Below are 24,259 nucleotides of genomic sequence, written 5' to 3' on the forward strand. Positions count from 1 at the left end.
AAATATGACTTAACTACGACAAGGATATGTTATAAAGATTCTGACTCCATTTTTTGATGTTTGACAGCTGAAAGCTTTAAAACCCCACCACTCCCTCTTTTCCTACATCTGGGCAAGTTGAGAAGAAAGCCTGGATGCTCCCTTCTTTGGTGTTAGGGGAAAATTCAAACTATGTAAGCCTCAGTCCATGCAAGGGAATCTTCACTCCAGTCCCACCACTTAACCACAATAAAGTCCAAAGCCAGTCACTCTTTCCTGCTCTGTGGAGCCATTTTTGGAAATGTTTGGGAATCCACCCTGCTCTCTCCAGAAAGTCTCACTATATGAGTAATAAATCTCTTCATACCCACTTGGTACACATGTGGTGTTATCAGTCTAAATTTCCAAATCAATTTTAGGTGGAGCAGCCATTCTACCTCTCTTGTACAGTAACAACAGGGTCAAACTGTGTCCATTATGTAAACTAGAATATCTAGCTCAAAAGGTATAGCCTCCTGCCAGAAATCACAGGTTTTTTTCCTGTCCTAAATTCTAGTCTGACTCCCAGTCTTCAACATCAGCTTAGGACACACCTAGATATCATCATTTCTAAAATTCTAGAACCAATAGAACCAGCTCAGCAGCTTTTTACAAGTTAAGATTTCCCATATAATTAGAGCTTCATGTCTCCTGTGGATTCATAAACTCCAATTATATATTATCTGCCAATCTCAATCAGTGTCAGTGGTTGCCTGGAGTTCTGGGTTGAGGCGGATTCTAATGTCACACCAAAGTTTGGTGTATTTTCTGATTTGAAATTTTTCATAGTGAGCAGAGATTTGTTCTGTTGTCTGCTGAGTGGCCATAACCACATCTTGCAATACCTGTTGGCTCATTGCTTTGCCTTACGCTTCACAAACTTCTGTTCTGCCTCCAGTTTCACAACTGTAGGATCTATCTCAGTTACATCCCAAACCAGTATGTGTTTTTGTATAAAGTTCTTTTTAATACACTCCTGAACATCTAAGAAATAGGCAAAATTAGCAAGCACGCTCCACACTATGGATTATTATTTGATTCAAAGCACATTCAAAGTTGTTTGTTTTTCTTATTACACACAGGAGTTATTTATTTTTGTGGGTAAGAATCATCAGCTATGAAATCAGAGACTTTTGCTCAAATCCAAGTTTTACCTCCCCTAAGCCATGCAGTTCTGAGTGAGATATTTAACTTTTATTTACCTGAGCCTCAGTCTCTACATATATAAAATGGGGCTAAAATTTTCTATATCATAGAGTTTTAATAGTGTATATGTATATACACTATTATGTGTATATATGTGTATATACATATACACTATATGTATATGTACGTGTGTATGTGTCTGTGTGTGTGTGTGTTTACGCTTAGTGCAACACATGCCACAGAGGAAAAGTTTACAAATGACAAATATCTAAAAAATGTAGGTGGTAGTTGCTATCATTTATTAGAATCATTTATAGATCAGGAATCTGTAAATCTATTTGAAGAAGGTAAGTAAGCTGTCCAAGGCCATGTAGCCAGAAAGTGGTGGAGTTGAGATTCCTAATGAGATCATTTGAGTCCAGGGCACATAGCAAAACTTCTGTGTATTGCTAGCTCATAGCAACTCATTTCCTACACTGTCTTTGCAGATCAATCCTGAGCAGCAGAGTAGCAGAAATCAAGCATTCAATTGTTGTGGACATAACTGATTCATTATCATGTCAATGTTCTGTTTTATTTTAACAGATCTACTCATTATCTCATCAACTTTGAGGTATTGCTCAAAAAAGAGGGTGGAACTCCCTCATTTAATCACCTGGTTGGGGAAAAAAGGCCTTTGTAGACTGAAGTCTGGCCTTTCATTTTAATTACTTCAAAAGACATCTTCAAATGACATCTTGGGTAGTTATTGAATTGTTGGAGTTTTTCAATATTTACACATTGAAATCCACCTTCTTATGATGATTGTCTATTGTCTCTCTTGGAAAGGGCAACATTAACATTTCTTTGCTTGTAGTTACAGCAACTGGCTTTTTAAATATGCATCCACTGAGGGTCAATCCTTTAATAATCCAAGCAAAAAAAAAACTAAAAACCACTAGTCTACACAGTATTTTCAGAAATACAGTGTTTGTCAAAAAATATGCATTTCTTTAAAGTCACTGTGACTCCAATGGTTATATCTTACATCCATATATCATGAATATCAAATACTAGATGAGCATAACATTTGACTAAAAGTTTAAATGACTTAAGCACCAGAAATTTTGAATAAAGACTAAACATTTTAGAGGAGTTCCAAATTATTTAGCAAATCGTTTTTCTCAATAAAATTGTTACATTCCAAAGCCTCATTTCCCAGTCACCTCTTTTTAAAGACAATTTTAGAGCAGTTTTAGTTCACAGCAAAACTGGGAGGAAACTATAAGGATTTCCCATAGGCCCTCTGTCCCTCCACACACACAGCCTCCCCCATTATCAACATCCCCCACTAGTGGGTACACTTGTTATGATTGATGAACCTACACTGACATGTTATAATCACCCAAAGTCCATAGTTTATATTACGGTTCACTCTTTGTGTTGTACATTTTGTCGGTTTGGACAAATGTATAATAAGATGTATCTACCACTATAGTATAATACAGACTATTTTCACTGTCCTAAAAATTAACTGCTCTGCCTATTTATCCTTCCCTCTACTACCCTCAACCCCTGGCAACAATTGACCTTTTTACAGTCACTGGTTCAAAATTGTTTAAGCAAATCATTTTTCACAATTAAATTGTTACATTCCAAAACCTCATACTTGGGATTTCCCAGTTACTTTTATTTTTTAAAATCAATTCCTTATGAGGCTCCACATTCTGATTTTTCATATTATTCTATATTATATAAATGCCAGCAAGCTGCTTCTTTTTCACTTACTAGGAGAATATTTATGTCACAAATTGCTTAAACAATGCATAATGTAAACACCAGAAATTGAGAGTTTGGTAGTGACCTTGGGTCATTTTATTAGCCCGTTCTCACACTGCTATGAAGAAATACCTGAGACTGGGTAATTTATAAAGAAAAGAGGTTTAATTGACTCACAGTTCTACATGGTTGGGGAGGCCTCAGGAAACTTACAACCATGGCAAAAGGCACCTCTTCACAGGGTAGCAGGAGAGAGAATGAGTTTAAGCAGGGGAAATGCCACACGTATAAAACCATCAGATTGGCTGGGTGTGGTGGCTCATGCCTGTAATCCAAGCACTTTGGGAGGCCGACGTAAGTGGAAAATTTGAGGCTGGGAGTTCAAGACCAGCCTGGCCAATATGGTGAAATCCTGTCTCTATTAAAAATACAAAACTTGGGTGGGCACTGTGGCTCACACCTGTAATCCCAGACCTTAGGGAGGCAGAGGCAGGAGGATAGCTTGAGCCCAGGAGTTTGAGACCTGCCTGGGCAATATAGCAAGACCCTATTTCAAAAAAAATGCAAAAATTAGCAAAGTGTGGTGGCATGTGCCTGTACTCCCAGCTACTCAAGAGGCTGAAGCAGGAGAATCACTTGAACCAAGGAGGCGAAGGTTGCAGCGAGCTGAGATTGTGCCACTGCACTCCATCCTTGGTGATAGAGTGAGACCCTGTCTCAAAAAACAAAACAAATCAAATCAAAACATAACAAAACAAAACAAAAACCATCAGATCTCCTGAGACTCACTCATTATCACAAGAACAGCATGGGGGAAACTGCTCCCATGATCCAGTTATGTCCACCTGGTCCCACCCTTGACACGTAGGGATTATTACAATTCAGGGTTATGATTTGCATGGGGACACAGAGCCAAACCATATCAGTCATGTTTTAATTACTGGCCAACTTATCAGTAGATGAATTGCTGAGATTTGCCAGTAGAATAATTTTAAATTCTGGACTATCAAACTTTTCTGAAAGGTTTTTCTTACTATTGATTGAATATTAAACAAATAAATGTCAAAAGGTATGGGCCCTTGTGTAATCATGGATCAATCTCTAACTGTGGACCTGCTTGAGTGGCATTCATTTCTGTGTGAAGGCAATTTTGGTTGCAAATAAGAGAACACCCAAGCCAAACTGCTATGAGCAAAATAGGAACTAAGTAAACTTGCTGGTTTTCATAACTGAAAAATACAGAGGCAGGGCTGGTTATAGGCACAGTTGGATTCAGTCCTCAAAATGAGTCATCAAGACTTGGTTTTTCTTCATGTCTCTACCTCCAACCCCCCTATTTTACTTCCATCAGGTTCAGGTTCCATGTAACAGTATGAGGGCAGTAATACAGGCCCTACATCCTCTTATGTTCAAGTAGAGCAAGAAAGAGTGAATGTCTTTTCCCCAGAGTCCTTAGGGAAAGCCTCAGTGTGTGTCATAGACTCTCAGGAGCATGGGACCATCACATTACCACTGTGTGCTGGTAAATGCAATATGCTAACTGGCTTAATCATAGCCATGTATGTTATCTATCCTAGTGCCCCCCTCAATCAGGTTCACGTAAATAGGAGATAGGAGAATTCCCAAAGACCCTGATAGCTTATAGATATGATAAATGACCTGGCTACCAAAAAGTAAAAACTTTATCCTTGCTTCTTTACACTTTGCCTTGAGTATCTTTAACGTACCCCTCACCCTACAAGAGGGTCATGAGATAAAGATTTCTATATTTAATTTCTGCTAACAGATACTCTTTAAGGGAAAAAATGCTCAAGTAGCAGCTCCCAGAATATATATTGTAGAAGTTGGCTAATAGGATTCTTCTGTATTCTTCTGCCACCTGTCATCTTGGGATCTCTCACTATTCATTATCTGGTAGCAGGCCTGCAGTGTACAGATGGAAAAGTCACCCCAGAGGGAAGAGAGCTGTTATACTCTATCCCCCTTCTGGATCCACTTCTGTGCAATGCTAATTTAATCAGGCACATGATTCACTCACTCACCTTAAGCTCAAACCAGGCCTCGTTCTATTTTTAATATTTTATTATTCACCCACAAATGTATCACCCACAAAAGTATTTCTGAACAGTCAGAAATATAAGCTGAAGGATAAGGTCTTTTCTCCTCATTCCTATTCCAGTTCTTTCCAGATCATTCCAAGTGCATTGTTTCGAGCCATGTGTAAGATAAGTGCTTTGGGCCAGGCATGGTGGCTCACACCTGTAATCCTAGCACTTTGGGAGGCTGAGGTGGGAAGACTGCTTGAGGCCAGGAATTTGAGATCAGCCTGAGCAACATAGTGAGACCCTATATCTACAAAAAAATTTAAGAAAGATTAGCCACACTCCCGTTTGAGCACAGGAATTGAGGCTGCAGTGAGCCATGATCATGCCACTGCACTGTAGCCTGGGCAACAGAGCATGACTCTATTTCTTAAAAAAAAAAAAAAAAAAAAAAACAAAGGATAAGTGCTTTGAAAGCATTAGAAACCAGACTTAGGCTCAATAAATAGCATGCTAACTGAAAATCCAAGTCAGTATCCAGAATGGTCCTTTCTAGCAACCTCACTGGAAACAAAGGCCAAACCAATAGGAAAACTTCAGCAGATTCCCAAGGGGCCAGGTTGGCATGTTTGGGTTATTATTCAGAAACTGAAAGCCTTTGGTTTTAATATCAGATTTGTTGTGATCGATCTCAGAGTCTATAGGGGAAATGCAGGGAGAGAAGTAGAAGCAAAAGAAAGGAAGATGGTAAAAAACAAAGTAAGTCAGTAAAAGCTGCAATCACTACCTTTGGATAAGAAGAAGTCCAAAGCAAAACTCAGGAGGGGGGACTTGGAAAAAAAAAAAAAAAGAACTGACTGACGGGTGTGTTTGACTAAGGTCTCACACAGCTAATTAAAATTCCTTTAGCCACAATAGCGACTGTGGGTGCGTGGGGGCTATAATATACTGCTTTTAATTAACCATTAGAACTTGGTCAATAGTACATGAGTCACAGTCTTCATTTAATAATAGCAAATCATATTTGATTTAGTTATAAAGAAATGCTTAGTTGCACCAGTGAAATCTACACTATATTAATAAATGCTTCAATTTGATTTTCAAGTTGAAGGTAGAAATATGGAAAAAAAATTGATAAGATTATTTGCTGTCATATGTATTCATGGTAAAGTGTGTTCTGGTTATCTTCACAATATTCTGACTTATGGGGGTAAGAGAAGAAGGAAGTTGGTAAAATATAAAAAATAATAGTCACATCTAACAGCAAAATTTACATGAGACACTACCATGTAAACAACATTCTGAAAACATCACTCTTCAAAGGTAGTCTCTTGCATGATAAACACTTTTATGTACAATCAATAAGTTCTTGAAGCACCAAAAACTATTTTAGATATTCTGAGGATATAGGAAAAAAACAAAATCAGGTTCTCCTACTATACTCTCACAGTACAGAACATTTTTGACATCAGATGGGGAGTATGTTTTTTCCTCACACACCAAGCAAGCAAGCAGTTTTACAGTGAACACCAGCTGGATGTCCTCTAACTCAATTTGATTCTGACACTCTCTACCCGGAGAGAGTAACAGATTCTAAAAATTAAGGGCTTAGTCCCACAAGACTGCCCCCACCTCTGATGCCAATCACAAGTAATAGGTTGTCACCTGCACTTCTGTCTGATAGGCTATATACTGGGGTTCCCACTACCCCCTCCTCAGGTTCAACTTTGTTAGAGTGGCTCACAGAACTCAGGAAAACACTTTACTTATATTTACTGGTTTATTATAAAGGATATTACAAAAGATACAGATGAAGAGATGTATACCGCAAGGTATGGGAGAAAGGGCATGGAGCTTCCATGCCCTCTCCAGGTGTGTTATCCTTCAGGAACCTCCACTTGTTTAGCAATCCAGAAGCTCACTCAAATTCTGTCCTTTTGGAGGCTACATTACTAAATATAATTTATTAAATCATTGGCCATTGGTGATGAATTTAACCTCCATTTTCTCTCTCCAGCCCAGAGGTTTTGGGGTAGGGCTAAAAGTCCCAACATTACAATTATGTCTTTGTTTTTCTTGTGAGCATCCCCCTCATCCTGAAGCTACCTAGACACTGCCAGTGAGTCAATTAGTATTTTAGGAGTTGTATACCAGGCAACAGAACCATATTTGCAATATTACAGATAAATTTTTTTTTTGGGGAATACAAATTGCAATTTTTATTGAAAGTTAACCAGGTACATTGTAAAACTCCTTGTGTATTTATAATTTATCCTGAAATCAGTCCCCTGAAGTATAGGTATTGTTGTCTCCATTTTACTGTTGAAAAATTGAATACTCAAGATTTTATAGTTAATAAGTGACAGAGCTAGAGTTTGAATATAGGTATTTTTGACTGCCATGCCAGGGCTCTTTGCCATTAATGGTTCTCTGAGAATAAAAGGTAACCCTTAATCAATTATGAGTTTTTACACAGTTATATTCTAAGATTCTATTAGAACCTGTGAAATACAATAATTAAAGTTGTATTTTAATACATTTCAGTGTACGTGTTATATATTAGCTAATGGAGAAAATTATTTCCACAAGAAAAATAGAATGCTGTGTGGATTTTTAAGTAACAAATATTTTTAAATGTCTCATTGTAAAGTTTCACATCTACAAATAACAGTTTTTAAGTCTTGGTATCTATTTATGATGAAGATATTAATTCTTTCTGTGAAGCTTTTAATAGTTATGGAATATATAATTAAAAAGTTTTACCATCTAAAGCTGCTCTTCATATATCTTGAATTTAATGAGAAACATTATTGCACATTTTTTCCCATTCAATTAAACCAACAGTTATTGAATGCCTACTACTGGGAAAGCAAATTACTAGGGGCTGTGGGAGATACAAGAGCTTTCTAGATTCTTAAAAATTAGTGTGAGAAAACAGAGAATTGTATAAATAACATTTAAAACAAGGCAATGCTATAATAGAAATGCCATTTTTAAAAACTAAAGTATTGTAAATAATATTGCTGCATTTGAAGTAAAAATAACTTTAAATATTGATTTTTCTAGTTGGCTATTAATATTGTAATTACAATATTCTTTATTCATATTGTATCTATATTATAATAATGTACAATTATATCTATACTATATTATAACAATATACTATTATTGATGTCAGGAGTTCAAGATCAGCCTGGCCAATATGGTGAAACCCTGTCTCTATTAAAAATACAAATATTAGTCCAGTGTGGTGGCATATGCCTGCAGTCCCAGCTGCTTGGGAGGCTGAAGCAGGAGAATCACTTGAACCCAGGAAGTGGAGGTTGCAGTGTATCTATATTATATTATAACAATACACAATTAATATTGTATCTATATTATATTAATATGCAATATGAATATTGTAGTTAATTACAGTATTCCAGAGGAAAAAATCTCTGGAAGCCCTTAAATGGAAGGTAGTATGGTATAATGCAATGATGATCAAATACAAATGTGTGTCAGAATCAGAGAGGGCTTATTAAAACACAACTTACTGTACCCCACCTCATTCTTTCTAATTCAATAGATTTGAGGTGATGTCTAACAGTATGCATTTCTAACAATACAGGTGATGCTGCTGCTGGTCTGGGGGTCAAACATTAAGAACCACTGGAGAGTGTGGGTTCTAGTGCCAGCCCACCCAAGTCTAAATCATGGCTCTAAATAATGAAAGCACTGTGGCAGAAACTATTAGACAATTGCCAAACTTTCATTCCCTTCTTATTCCCATCCTCCTTTGATGTTTAGTGTGGATCTGTGATTGACAGCCAAGGAATATGAGCAAAAGTGATGTGCATCACTTTCACGCCTGACTCCTAACAACTCCCACACATATCTTTCATGCCCTTCCCAACACTTCTGGCTTATGCCAGATAAGCATGGTAAATTTGGAAGCTGCAAGTTTCCATAGAAGAGCACAAGATGGTAGCAACATGAAGCAACACTTGGAAGGGAGTTGCTTGCCAGATAGTAACATCTATTTGGGCTTTATATGAGGGGGAACTTGACCTGTTCTTGGTATCCCTTGTATCTAGCATGCTATCTGAGACACAGTTGCTCAATGGAAGTAATTGCTGAGCTGTTAAAGAAAACCTTTTAAACGAATGAATCAGTGTAACAGTGGACACAATTAGATGTATTAAACTCCACATCACTGTAGAGTATTTTAATAAAACTACAAGGTTACAAATGAAGGATTATATTGAAAGTATTCCTCAATTAGGTAAAAGGTTAGGAATGATTACCTCTGGCGACTCTTCCAAATATAATATTCTACATTATGCCCTAAATTTAAATGACTAGGAGGTAGCTTCTGGAAGCTATATCTTTTTTCTCAGCTCTATTATGTTCCAATCCTTTTGTTTTCTTCTTTTCCAAATATTTCATCTTTCCTTGTTAATCAATCAGCATTTGTAGAGCATGTAAAACATGACCAGACCTGTCCACATGGTGCTTGCCGTCTAGTTGGGGAGAGGACTTGTGGAACAACACATTTGAAACAATTAATAAGCAATATGAAGAGATCATTAAATGCTCCAGTAAATAGTGGTTGAGTGAGTTGCTTCAAATATGTAATTTGTGCACATTAAAAGCATACATCCAGCTGGATGGGCAATCAAAAGGATAAAATTCAACTTGCTTTTCTGTTGATAGGCAGTGCAAACGTGGGAAAGTCATTTAGCCTTTCTCTCTTTTATAAGATAAAAACAACAATTCTGTCCAATTAACTAGGGAGCAGAGTGACAAAGAATTTATTCACGAATTAGAAAGCTTGATACCTTAGAATAGAGTACTCTATTTTGGAACCTTATGTTCCAATTAGTCTTTACTTGCATTGCTTATTTTCTTTCTATAAGTAATCAGGATTTTTGCTGTTACTGATGGTTCATCTAAGAGTTCTTCATTCAACCTGGGTGCAGCACCCAGAAATATGGCTGTCTTTGATTGTGTTGAAAAAGCACAGCAGGCCTCTGGCCCTCCACGGCAAATAATATAATCATAAGTTTGGACTTATGGCCACTTCAGTAGCAGTTGTCACTGCTGCTGTTGACCTGCCACCTGCTTGAGCTCAGGGTAGAAACAAGAGACTCAAAAGCTTCAGCAGGATTTCTTTGTCCAGCTGAAGAATAACTAACTTAGAGATTACATTTCAGGAGCATTATTCCATATTGTGGTATATATACTAAATATTCTTTCATATCTGAAGAGATAGCAAAGAAAAGTTACAAGAGGAGCATTTAATGTTTTTGAAATAGCATAATATAATAATCATTGATGTTTTGAAATTGAGTAAGTTTGCCATGACTAGCTAAACTTCTTCCCTGCCAGCTGTAAATGCTGCCTCCAGCTGCATTCTTTTTATGAAGAAACTGTTTGAGTTTTGTACATTTTATCAGACTCATTTTAAAATCATTTTCAAAATGTTTTCCACTGGTTTGGTTTTGAAGATTTTTGCATCTGTAATATATTTCTTAGATATTTTTCTCCAATTAGACTCTTTGAAAAGAAATGAATGAAAAGTTCCATTTCAGCTTTTCCAAAAGTTTGACTCTGTTTCAAATGGCTTCTTCAATCTCTATGAGAGGTTTGACAACCTAACCCACTTTGAACAATGTCTTCACACCAGGGAATTAGAGGATTCTCATATTAGAGGTACAAATTCTCAATTAAAAAAATAATTGAAGGCAAATAAAACTTCCTCATCTTGTCTAAAAATTATTTACAAACTATGCCTTACACGTTTTTGCATTAATGACAGCAGAGCATATGGCACACAGTAAAAACTGTTTTAATATTTGACTTAAATTAGTGTTGATCGATTAACCAGATTTTGAATGGTGTTTTCTCTTTGAATTTCCCAATCAAAGATGTAAAATAATATTTCTTCAATTCTTATTATTAATAATCTTTGTATGTTATATGTATTGTGTACTTATTCTATCAATTACTTAGAGAGGTTAAAACATATCTAATTATGCTTCTGGATTTATTTGTTTCCCTTGAGTTCTATCAGTTTTGCTTCATATATTTTTGAAACTCTGTTATTAGGTATATATGTTTTTTGGATCATTATACATTTTTTGGTGATTGACTCTTTTATCATTATGAAATTACCCTCTACCTCTGGTATTACATCTTACCTTAAAGTCTACTTTGCCATTAATGTAGCAAACCAGATAGTGTAGCCACACTAGACTTCTTACATTTAATGTTCATATAGTATATATTTTTCCATCTTTTAATTTTCAATCTATCTGTGTCATATGTAAAGGACATCTTTTATAAATGGCTTACAAATGGATCTTGCTTTTATATCCAGTCTGATGATTTCTGCCTTTTAGTTGGAGTGTTCGGTCTCTTTACATTTAATGTAAATATTGGTATGTCTGGATTTAAGGCTATCATCTTGCTATTTGATTTTTGTCTCATTTGTTCTTTCATCCTTTGTTTGATAATTGTCTTTTGAATTACAAACTGAATGCAGTGTTCTTAGCCCAAGAACAGAGATTCAGGGATGAAAATTAAGTGTCGAAAAAAAAAAAGAAAATTAAGTATCAAACTTTTCTATGTTGTTAACTTAGCTAGAGGAGCTTTTTCACAAATATTGTAGTTCAGTGCCTTCGAAACTTTAGTGCACATATAATTCACCCTAGAATCTTGCTAAAATGCAAATTATGGCTCAGGAGTTCTTGGGTGGAGCCTGAGAGTCTGCATTGCTAACACATTCATAGGTGATGCTGATATTGTTGGTCCAAAGCTCTAAATTTGTAGTCAGTTTTCATCTTCTCATTGCCTATCCATCGTCACTTCCAGTGTCTCAACAGATCTTGTGGTGAGAACTAGTTGAACCAGTTTTTCAAAACTCTTCACAAAAGTAAGAAGATTGACTTTAAAACAACTTTTGAGTGCTCGCTTCGGCAGCACATATACTAAAATTGGAACGATACAGAGAAGATTAGCATGGCCCCTGCACAAGGATGACACGCAAATTCGTGAAGCGTTCCATATTTAAAAAAAAAAAAAAAAACTTTTGAGAGTTAATAAAAATAAAATTGGGGTAAACACAAAGTAGAAAGATGTCCTGGTAAGAATGGGTCGAAGGTATATGAGATTCAATTAAGGAAAGAAAACCAATCTCTTTTGTATGGCATTCAGAAGTAGAGTAAATAAAATATTATTAGAGGTTGCTTAGTAAAGATCTATTCACTTTTTCTTGGTGCAACCTCTGGATGAAATCTATTCCCCAGGATACCAAGAAATATCATCCACTCAATATGTTTTGCTTTTTATTGAATTTAGTTGCTTGCTCAAGAATGTAAACATAGACAGTGGTACTCTTAATCTTTTTAATCTAAGAACCTGTCTAGCCCCCGTCTCCCAATTTTAGAATCTCTTTCAGCAAAGTTATCAGATCGTTAAAGATGAGAGCACTTAGTCTTTTCAAATTATTACATCCACACAGAAAGAAGTGATGTACTCTTCCCCAGTCTGCTATTGGCATCTTTAGATGCCCACTTTCACAGATACCATCCAGTGCATTGATAACCATTGATCATTTTATAGGCAAATTCACACTTCTTAATTATGGAAATGCATTACACTGACAATGAAAGAACCTACTGAAGTCCAATAACACCAGACGGAAGGATAGCCTCCTAACAAAAAAGTAACCAAAATTATAGAAGGGATGTCATACAAAGTTGATAGCAAATGAAGTCAATGGTTGTTTTTCTCATTTACCCTTATACTGCTGAAGGCTACACATGCGCATCTTTTTTTTTAAATTGTATTTTGGGCTCTGGTTTACATGTGCACATCCTGCATCCTGCAAGACTGTTGCACAGGTACATACATGCCATGGTGATTTGCTGTCTCCATCCCCCCACCTTCTTCTTTATCAAATGACAGGTATAAAAGGAAAACTGAGAAATAAATGCTTCTTTCTACCTATTTTTTCTAACCACTACTATTTCTCCTACTATTCTTTTATTCTTTCAGAGTTTGTTTTAGCATAATTATTTGATCAGATTCTTTGTTACTACTTATTTTTATAGATCCAATGGGTACTAAAGCGCCATGACATAATCGATACTTAATAAATATTTGCTAAATGAGTAAATGAGTATATTACATATATGGTAATTCATTATTTAAACCTCTTTGCAACTTTTACTGACTCACTAAGAAAAGGGAAAAAATACACATTGACATGTAAACACATATGTACACTGCAAAACTGGAATGAGTAATCTATTTAGTTTTTATTCAGAGTAGGGGATAAAAGTGCAATTCTTTTTATTAATTGTCTGAATACCAAGACCAGTGAAATGATTTCTTATACTGGGCAGAAACTCTTAAATTTATTTGCCTCAAGAAGTAGTTAATCAGGCCAGGAACGGTGGCTCATGCCTATAATCCCAGCACTTTGGGAGGCCGAGGCAGGTGGATTACCTGAGATCAAGAGTTCGAGACCAGCCTGGCCAACATGGTAAATCCCTCTCTCTACTAAAAATGCAAAAATTAACTGGGTGTGGTGGCATGCACCTGTAATCCCAGCTACTTGGGAGGCTGAGGCAGGATAATCGCTTGAACCCAGGAGTCAGAAGTTGCAGTGAGCTGAGATTGCACCATTGCACTCCAGCCTGGGCAACAAGAGTGAACCTCCACCTCAAAACAGACAAACAAACAAAGAAGTAGTTAATCAAATAGAAAGATGTTTTCCTAATCTAAAAATAAAAATTGAATCTTACTTAACTAACTTTGGAGCTCCTGGTACTCTGAAGCCATTACTATTTGTGGTGGACACAGTGATGTGCCACCCTGACTCCCCATCAGTAAAGGGTTTGTTGCCTCAGCTGATGGCAATACTGTTAGCAGGCAGCCTTCAGCTGTCAGCCCTTTCCTGCTTGCCTCAGCCACAAAAAGCCATCTGACCCAATGTCACATCCATTACCCAATGATCCACAACCAATGACCAGTCATTGCAAGGGTAAAATGGCCTGGCCATCTTGACCCAACTTAGGAAAACTCCGAAGGGTCATTCTACTTTCCGAGATATCTCTAGGGTTGGCCATGGCTATCATTTGGCCTGCCTTGTACTTCAACTTCTCCCTCCAAGCTCTGCTTCTTTCCCCTAATGCCCTAAGGGCACTCCCTAAGAAATACTTTGCATGTTAAACTTCAGTTCAAAGTCTGCTTCCTGAGGAGCTCAACCTAGGATAATATTATTTCCATATTCTTTTTATACAAAATAGAAAAAAATGTTTAAAGTATCCACTGAGGACAAATTGCTGTATTTTGTGGATTGTACTCTTTGAAAGGGCACTTGTGTTGGGTCAGAGCTGCATGACAAAAATCCATATTGCCAAGGTTACTGCTACCTAATACATTTTGGTTTCATCATTGTATTGATGGTGAAGGGGAATGGGCTGGGAGTCACATTGCCGTAATTCTCCAGCAGTAAGAATCACCATTTGAGTTTTTCTTTGTACAACAGAATTAGGCTTTGTGATGTGGTTACCAAGTTGACTCTTCTCCAATCATGCTGACATAAGCTAAGCTCTGGAAATTTCTCTCATCCCTGAAGAAACTATGTGGCATCCAGAAATGTAACTTTGAAAGATCAACCTTAGAAATTCTCTCTGAGTTATTAAGTCACCCCATTACCAGTCCTGGGGCTCAAGCCTGTTTGCTTTGTGGTCTTCCTTCCCAAAATTATTTCTGTATCTTTTTTTATGATATACTGATAATTTCAGGTAGACAGAGTTGGGGAGAGGTCTCTACGGTGAGTGTTCTTTTGGTTGTCTCCATGATTATCCCTGCATAGCTAATAAATCCACAACTAAATTTTATTTCTCTTGAAGGTACTACTGGCTTCAGCTTTAGAATATGTGTGGGAGAAACCACTGGGGCTCATACAGTAATTTGTGAAGCAGGTTGTGCCAAGCTTTATTGGAGACAGCCTTGCTTTTCCATTTCTTTTTCCTTTCTTCAGAAACCCAACGTCCTTATGTGTTTTGTACTCTGTCTCCTCCAGTTCCTTTGTTAAAAAAAAAACAAAACTGAAACTAACTAATAAAAAAATGATAAAGTAGTATATTACCACCCACAGTTGATGGCTTTTTAAATGGAAACAAGGTAATGAATCTCTATAATTATGGAATTTTAGGCATTGAAAAACTATGTGAAAAGGGGAATAATAACAAGAGGTTGAGAAACAAGACCTATGTATTAACTATTCTGTGCCCCATTTTCCCCATATGTATTATCTACTTCTGAGGGTTGTTGAGTAGGAAAAATGAAATATAACATATAATGTGTTTACAACAGTGTTTGACTTGTCATTTAGCTACTGGTATTCTTATATTAATATTTATTTTTACTCATTAGGACAATTAAGACAAGTTTCCCTCTGCATCTTTAACTTGAAGTCTGTTTTTCTCTTTATGGAGAAACTATAAAACCTTGCTATTCAAACAGTGTGGCTCATAGATGAGAAGCATAAGCCACAGACAGGAGCTCGTTAGTAGTGTAAAATATCAAGCCCCATTTCAGACCCACTAAAGCAGAATCTGTAGTTTAGCAAGACTCCCAGGTGATTCTTACGTGCATTAAAGTTTGAGAAGCCTTGAATAAATGTAGTGGTTCAAAACAGAGGCCTTAGAATCAGACAGCCTAGTTTCAATTTTCTCACTTTAGAATCTTGGGCAAGTTTCTTAAATTCTCTGAGTCTTAGGTCTCTCATGTGTAAAACCTGGGATAACCACATCTATTTAGTAGGGTAGTTGTTAGGATTAAATGGAAAAATATGTAAAGTACTTGATGTACCTGTTGGGCAAATACCAAGTGCGTGATGAATTGTGGCTATAACTGCTCTCAAAAGAATCTTTGAGCTTTCAATACATGCAATTTCAAGCCCCCAAAGGCAAAGAACTTGACCTCATTCAAGGCAGGATTTTTCATACAGTCATATAATTTTAAAGATATACAAGGAATGTTAGAACCACCTTAAATAAATCAAAAGAAAAAAATGGTTAGGTTTATTTTGCATTGGAAGGTTTGGGATGATAGGAAAAAGATTTTCCTTTCTGCCTGTTTGGGCATTCCACTGCCTTGCTGGGTAAGATACATTCAAGTTAGACACAGAAGTGATCAGTTGGCTATGACATGTTGAGGAAGTACCAGCAGGTCCAGCCAACACATTTGAGTATTTTAGACATAATTCTCTCTGCCAGTGAGAATGGCCAGCTTTTTTCAGGTCTGTGAACCTGAATGTAGTACTTCCAGAAACTTCGGAAACTGGACTTTGAAGTTGTTAAACTTGTATTGGCAACTGCAGGCTCTACATCTCAAACTCATTTCACATTAATCTCATGGATAAGAGCAGAAGCTCCAAAGTCAAGTCATCAGAGTTCATACTGCATCATTTGTGAAATAAGAATCATTATAGCTCCTCTATTTAAGGATGGCTAGGAGAGTTGAATGAGGTAATCTGTTTAAAGAGTTTAGCACAGTACCTGCCTCATAATAAGCACTCAATAAAAGTAAACTTTTGCAAAAAGAACAAAGCTGGAGGCATTATGTTACCTGACTTCAAACTACACTACAAGGCTACAGTAACCAAAACAGCACGGTACTGGTACCAAAACAGACATATAGACCTCAGAGGCCTCAGAAATAACATCATACATCTGCAACCATCTGATCTTTGACAAACCTGACAAAAACAAGCAATAGGGAAAGGATCTCCCATTCAGTAAATGGTGCTGGGAAAACTGGCTAGCCATATGCAGAAAACTAAAACTGGACCTCCTTCCTTACAAATTAAACAAAAATTAGCTCAAGATGGATTAAAGACTTAAACTGTAAAACCTAAAACCATAAAAATCCTAGAAGAAAATCTAGGCAATATCATTCAGGACATAGGCATGGGCAATGACTTCATGACAAAAATACCAAAAGCAATGAAAACAAAAGCCAAAATTGACAAATGGGATCTAATTAAACTAAAGAGCTTCTGCACAGCAGAAGAAACTATCATCAGAGTGAACAGGCAGCCTATAGAATGGGAGAAATTTTTTTGAATCTACTCATCTGACAAAGGTCTAATATCCAGAATTTACAAGGAACTTAAACATATTTACAAGAAAAAAACAACCCCATCAAAAAGTGGGCAAAGGATATCAACAGACCCTTCTCTAAAAAGATAGTTATGCAGCCAACAAATATTTGAAAAAAAGCTCAACATCACTGATCATCAGAGAAATGCAAATCAAAAACACAATGAGGTACCATCTCATGCCAGTCAAGAATAGCAATTATTAAAAAGTGAGGAAACAACAGATGCTGGTGAGTCTGTGGAGAAATAGAAACACTTTTACACTGTTGGTGGGAATGTAAACTCTTTCAACCATTGTGGAAGACAGTACAGTGATTGTGATTCCTCAAGGCTTTAGAAACAAGAATATCATTTGACCCAGCAATCCCATTACTGAGTATATACTCAAAGGATGATAAATCATTCTACGATAAAGATACATGCACACATATTTTTATTGCAGCACTATTTAAAATAGCAAGGACACGGAACCAATCCAATGCCCATCAATGATAGACTGGATAAAGAAAATGTGGTACATAAACACCATGGAATACTACACAGCCATAAAAAAGGATGAGATCATGTCCTTTGCAGGGACATGGATGAAGCTGGAAGTCATCATTGTCAGCAAACTAACACAGGAACAGAAAACCAATTTTCTCACTCATAAGTGGGAATTGAACATTGAGAACACATCGACACAGAGAGGGGAATAAAATATACCAAGGCCTGTTGAGGGGTGGAGAGTGAGGGGAAGGAGCTTAGAAGATGGGTCAATAGGTGAAGCAAACCACCATGGCACACGTATACCTATATAACAAACCTGGATGTTCTGTACATGTATCCCAATTTTCTTTTAGAAGAAATAAAGAAAAATAATAATAAAAAAAAGACAAAGTAAGCTTTGTTGTTATTGTTGTTATAATATCATACTTACCACACATCTGTTTTTCTTCAAATCCTGTTATTTGGTATATCTGACTCCAGCTGATTTTCTTTACCTCAATGCTGATATGAGGGATATAATGTCCAGGTTCTAACTAGACCTATCTTAAGTTTGGTTGGAAGAATTAGAGTTAATTTCATGACACACCAATGAAAAAGGTGAGACAACTTAGTAGATTTCCACATAAAGGCATTTCCTAGATGACTATTTGAAAAACAAATTTTAATGTTGTTGACATGCCAGTGTATCCAGACTCTAAGAGACTCAGCCATTTTCGAGCTTTTAATGAATTCCCTAAGGAGAAGCAGAAGCTACAATCCCAGTAAGTCTTTTCGCCACACCTGAAATGTCATTCAGTTTCTAATGTTCTGGAGACTAACGCATTGGTCTCCTTTTCTGCAGAATACTGAATTGACAAACTTAAATTCTTGATCAATCAGTGCTGGCAGAGTAGACCTGTTTGGAAATAGAATGGAGTGGATAACATGGAAACTTGGACTATATACACAGAGGGTATCCTGAAATAGAACACATTAAGGATTTGGGAGCCTTCAGTCACCTGAACTACTCAATCTAAACTGGGGCCAATGACAAGGTTTTGCATGAGCTTCTGCAGCCTGATGGAAATATTACTTCAAGCATAATTAGTAGTAGACATCAAAAAAACCTCATGAAACTCTGCCTGGCTTTCTGAATGTTTCCTTAGGATAGATTCTTAGAAGTAGAATGCATCAATCAAAGGGTAGGAATGTATTTCAGATAATCAGTACATTTGCCAAAATGTTTTACAAAAGGATTGTTATCAATATATCCTCCCATGAGCAGTGTGTGAACATGCTCTTCCGAGAGCACCAGTGATTGCTCAGAATGTTATCTTCAGTCATTCTTCCCTAATTTTATGGTTACAATGGCTATCTCATATTTTTGCCATGCTTTTATTTAATGAGGTTTATCATTTCACAGATAAATGTATTGATCATTTGTCATTTTTTAATTTCATAATTTGTTTATGACCATAGTCCATTTTTTCTACCAGTTTTATCTGATAGTTTTATTATCTTTATATATTAAAACACATTAGTCCTTGGTTATATTATTCTCACCATATATCTTGCCAGTAATTTTAATTTAAGGTGGATTTTTATTGTTAACATTGTATAGAAATTTGGAATTTTTATGCAGAAAAATCTATCTAACCTTTCCTTTATGATTATTTTTCACATTGCTTTTTTCCTTGTAAATCTTTCCAAATTCAAAGAACAAATGAATATTTACCCATATTTTCTCTTAACAAGCACAAGAAGTTTTATTAAGTGTAAGTATGCTTATTTGAAGGCACAATGTGATCGGAATGATTTCACTTTACTCACCATAAATAAATGATTTATAAAGTATATGAATTTTGAGGCACTCATGAATTGAATGTAGATATAATTATTTCAGGGCATAAACACAATTACCTTTAAAATGATTTTATAGAGTTCTTGGCAAAAAAGATCAAAAACACATGTGAGAGAAGAATAGTAAAATACCAATCACAACTAGAGCTAGAACAAAACAAAGATGCATGGCCGGGCGCGGTGGCTCACGCCTGTAATCCCAGCACTGTGGGAGGCCGAGGCGGGTGGATCACGAGGTCAAGAGATCAAGACCATCCTGGTCAACATGGTGAAACCCCGTCTCTACTAAAAATACAAAAAATCAGCTGGGCATGGTGGCGCGTGCCTGTAGTCCCAGCTACTCAGGAGGTTGAGGCAGGAGAATTGCCTGAACCCAGGGGGCGGAGGTTGCGGTGAGCCGAGATCGCGCCATTGCACTCCAGCCTGGGTAACAAGAGCGAAACTCCGTCTCAAAAAAAAAAAAAAAAAAAAACAAAGATGCTCCCTTTTTTCTATTTTACTTTAAGTTCTGGGATATGTGTGCAGAATGTGCAGCTTTGTTACATAGGTATACATGTGCCATGGTGATTTGCTACACTTATCAACCTGTCATCCAGGTTTTAAGCCCCACATGCATTAGGTATTTGTCCTAATGTTCTCCCCACCCCTTGCCCCTCACTCCACAATAGGCTCTGGTGTGTGATGTTCCCACTTATGAGTGAGAACATGTGGTGTTTCCTTTTCTGTTCCTGTGTTGGAGTTTGCTGAGAATAACAGTTTCCAGCTTCATCCATGTCCCTGCAAAGGACATGAACTCACTGTTTTTGGTGGTTACATAGTAATCCATGGTGTATACGTGCCACATTTTTTTAATCCAGTCTATCATTGATGGGCATTTGGGTTGGTTCCAGTCTTTGCTATTGTGAATAGTGCCACAATAAACATATGCTTTTATGGCTGCATAGTATTCCATGGTGTATATGTGCCACATTTTCTTTATCCAGTCTATCCAAATATGTATGACATGAATATGTAAAATTATTTGTTAATAAAAAATAAAATATTGAAAATAAAAAAATGAACATATATTTGCATGTGTTTTATAGTAGAATGATTTATAATCCTTTGGACATATATCCAGTAACGGGATTGCTGGGTCAAATGGCATTTCTGGTTCTAGATCCTTGAGGAATTGCCACACTGTCTTCCACAATGGTTGAACTAATTTACACTCCCACCAACAGTGTAAAAGCGTTCCTATTTCTCTACATCCTTGCCAGTATCTGTTGTTTCCTGACTTTTTAATGATTGCCAATATAACTGGGTGAGATGGTATCTCATTGTGATTTTGATTTGCATTTCTCTAATGATCAGTGAGGATGAGCATTTTTTTCATATGTTTGTTGGCCACATGATTGTCTTCTTTTGGGAAGTGTCTGTTCATATGCTTTGCCCACTTTTGATAAGGCTGTTTGTTTGTTTGTAAATGTGTTTAAGTTCCTTGTAGATTCTGGATATGAGTCCTTTGTCAAATGGATAGATGCAAAAATGTTCTCCCATCCTGTAGGTTGTCTGTTTCCTCTGATGATAGTTACTTTTCCTGTGCAGAGGCTCTTCAATTAGATCCATTTGTCATTTTGGTTTTTGTTGCAATTCCTTTTGGTATTTTAGTCATGAAGTCTTTGCCCATGCCTATGTCCTGAATGGTAATGCCTAGGTTTTCTTCTAGGGTTTTTAAGGTTTTAGGTCTTACATTTAAATTTTCAATCCATCTTGAGTTAATTTTTGTATAAGGTATATGGAAGGAGCCGGGCGCGGTGGCTCAAGCCTGTAATCCCAGCACTTTGGGAGGCCGAGGCGGGGGGATCACGAGGTCAAGAGATCGAGACCATCCTGGTCAACATGGTGAAACCCCGTCTCTACTAAAAATACAAAAAATTAGCTGGGCATGGTGGTGCGTGCCTGTAATCCCAGCTACTAAGGAGGCTGAGGCAGGAGAATTGCCTGAACCCAGGAGGCGGAGGTTGCGGTGAGCCGAGATCGCGCCATTGCACTCCAGCCTGGGTAACAAGAGCGAAACTCCGTCTCAAAAAAAAAAAAAAAAAAGGTATATGGAAGGGATCCAGTTTCAGTTTTCTGCATATGGCTAGCCAGTTTTTCCCACACCATTTATTAAATAGGGAATCCTTTCCCCATTGCTTATTTTTGTCAGGTTTGTCAAAGATCAGATGCTTGTAAATGTGTGGTGTTATTTCTGAGGCTTCTGTTCTGTTCCATTGGTCTGTTTTGGTACCAGTACCATGCTGTTTTGATTACTGTAGCCTTGTAGTATAGTTTGAAGTCAGGTAGCATGATTCCTCTAGCTTTGTTCTTTTTGCTTAGAATTGTCTTGGCTATACAAGCTCTTTTTTGGTTCCATATGCAATTTAAAGTAATTTTTTTCTAATTCTGTGAAGAAAGTCAATGGTACCTTGATGGGAATAGCACTGAATCTCTAAATTACTTTGGCAGTATGGCCATTTCCTTGATATTGATTCTTCCTATCCATGAGCATAGAATGTTTTTCCATTTGTTTGTGTCCTCTCTTATTTCCTTGAAGAGTGGTTTGTAGTTCTCCTTGAAGAGGTCCTCACATCCCTTGTAAGTTATATTCCTAAGTATAGACTGCTAGACAGACTGATAAAGAAGAAAAGGGAGAAGAATCAAATAGACACAATAAAAATGATAAAGGGGCGATCACCACTGATCCCACAGAAATACAAACTGCCACCAGAGGATACTATAAACACCTCTACACATATAAACTAGAAAATCTAGAAGAAATGGATAAAATTCTGGACACATACACCTTTCCAAGACTAAACCAGGAAAAAGTCGAATCCCTGAATAGACCAGTAACAAGTTCTGAAATTCAGGCACTAATTAATAGCCTACCAACCAAAAAACCCCCAGGATCAGACAGATTCATAGCCAAATTCTACCACAGATACAAAGAGGAGCTGGTACCATTCTTTCTAAAACTGTTCCAAACAATAGAAAAAAAGGGGCTCCTCCCTAACTCATTTTATGAGTCCAGCATCATCCTGATAGCAAAACCTGGCAGAGACACAACAAAAAAAGAAAATTTCAGGCCAGTATCCCTGATGAACACTGATGCGAAAATCCTGGCAAACCAAATCCAGCAGCACATTAAAAAGCTTATCCACCATGATCAAGTTGGCTTCATCCCTGGGATGCAAGGCTGATTCAACATATGCAAATCAATAAACGTAATCCATCACATAAACATTAGTTCTGATTTTGTCCAGAACTAATGACAAAAACCACATGATTATCTCAATAGACGCAGAAAAGGCCTTCAATAAAATTCAACACCGTTTCATGTTAAAAACACTCTATAAACTAGGTATGTATAAAACATATCTCAAAATAATAAGAGCTATTTATGACAAATCCACAGCCAATATCATACAGAATGGGAAAAAGGTGGAAACTTCAATTCACAATTGCTATTAATTGAATTCTTTAGTGTCATGATTTTTTGAAAACCAGTGCAAGACAAGGATGCCCTTTCCCACCACTCCTATTCAACATAGTATTGGAAGTTCTGGCCAGGGCAATCAGGCAAGAGAAAGAAATAAAGGCTATTCAAATAGGAATAAAGGAAGTCAAATTATCTCTGATTTCAGATGAAATAATTGTATATTTAGAAAACTGTGTTGTCTCAGCCCAAAGACTCCTTAAGCTAATAAGCAACTTTGGCAAAGTCTCAGGACACAAAATCAATGTGCAAAAATCCCAAGCATTCCTATAAACCAATAATAGACAAACAAAGAGCCAAATGATGAGCAAACTTCCACTCACAATTGCTATTAATGAATTCTTTAGTGTCAGGATTTTTGCATTTTATTATATCTATCTCTTTGTTAATTTTCTTATTCAGATTATTCATTATTATTCTGACTTCTTTGCCTTGTTTATCTGTGCTCTCTTCTATCTCACTGAGCTTTTTAAATATCTTATTTTGAATTCTTTTTTTGAGCATTTTATTTTTTATTATTCTGCTGTTGGAGAATTATTATGTTCCTTTGGACATATTGTCCCCTTGCTTTATTAGGGTATTTTTTTGTTTGTCCTTACATTGATACCTCCACATCTAGTATAGCTGTTGCTTCTTCTAATTTTATGGACTGACATTTGTAACAATTTTTTTTCTATAGGTGTATTTATAGGATATGTATTGGTTGGGTAGGGTGTTTTGGCTTTAATGTTGAGTGTGTACAATGGTGTAGTCTCCATGTGATTTGTCATCTGTAATTAGCATCAGTGGTGTCTGTGAGTTCCTTAGTGGCTTAGGCTGTGGTTTTCAGTGGTGGCTGTGGTGAGGCTTTGCTGGGGAAAGTGATGTCAGGTGGGCTAATCCTTGGGCTGCAGTACTGATGGCAGTGGACCAAGCATGCTAGTCCTTGAGGCCCCAGGCAGCGTACATGGGCACTCATGAAAGCAGGTCCAGGCAGGCTGATCATTGGGCCTCCAGGTGGCTACCTCAGGTGCAAGTAGTTGCTAGGGGATGGGTGGGTCCTAGAGCCTCTGGGTCATGCATGTGGCACTAGTGGTTGTAGTAATGGTAACAGGCCAACCCATGGGCCCCCAGGCAGCACATCCTGATACCACCAGTGGTGTCAGTGGGCTGGGTACACCAGTCACCAGGCCCTATGTGGTGTATGCAGATGTGTGTCAACAGCAGTGGTGGTGGTGTTCTCTGGCCTCCAGGAGGATTGCACAGATGTTGTGGGCAGGGTGAATCAATCCCCAGGCCCCTGGACAA

At 37.1% G+C, this 24,259-nt stretch overlaps 1 non-coding gene across 1 annotated transcript; it reads left to right on the forward strand.

Moving 5' to 3' along the window:
• The first annotated feature begins 11,911 nt into the window (after nt 1-11,911).
• LOC116556836 lies at nt 11,912-12,018 on the forward strand. The gene has a single exon (XR_004271185.1). It is a non-coding gene; the product is annotated as a U6 spliceosomal RNA (small nuclear RNA).
• The last annotated feature ends 12,241 nt before the right edge of the window (nt 12,019-24,259 follow it).

This window comes from Sapajus apella, unplaced genomic scaffold (genome assembly GCF_009761245.1).
Source record: "Sapajus apella isolate SASKATOON/1434 unplaced genomic scaffold, GSC_monkey_1.0 scaffold17, whole genome shotgun sequence".
NCBI lineage: Eukaryota > Metazoa > Chordata > Mammalia > Primates > Cebidae > Sapajus > Sapajus apella.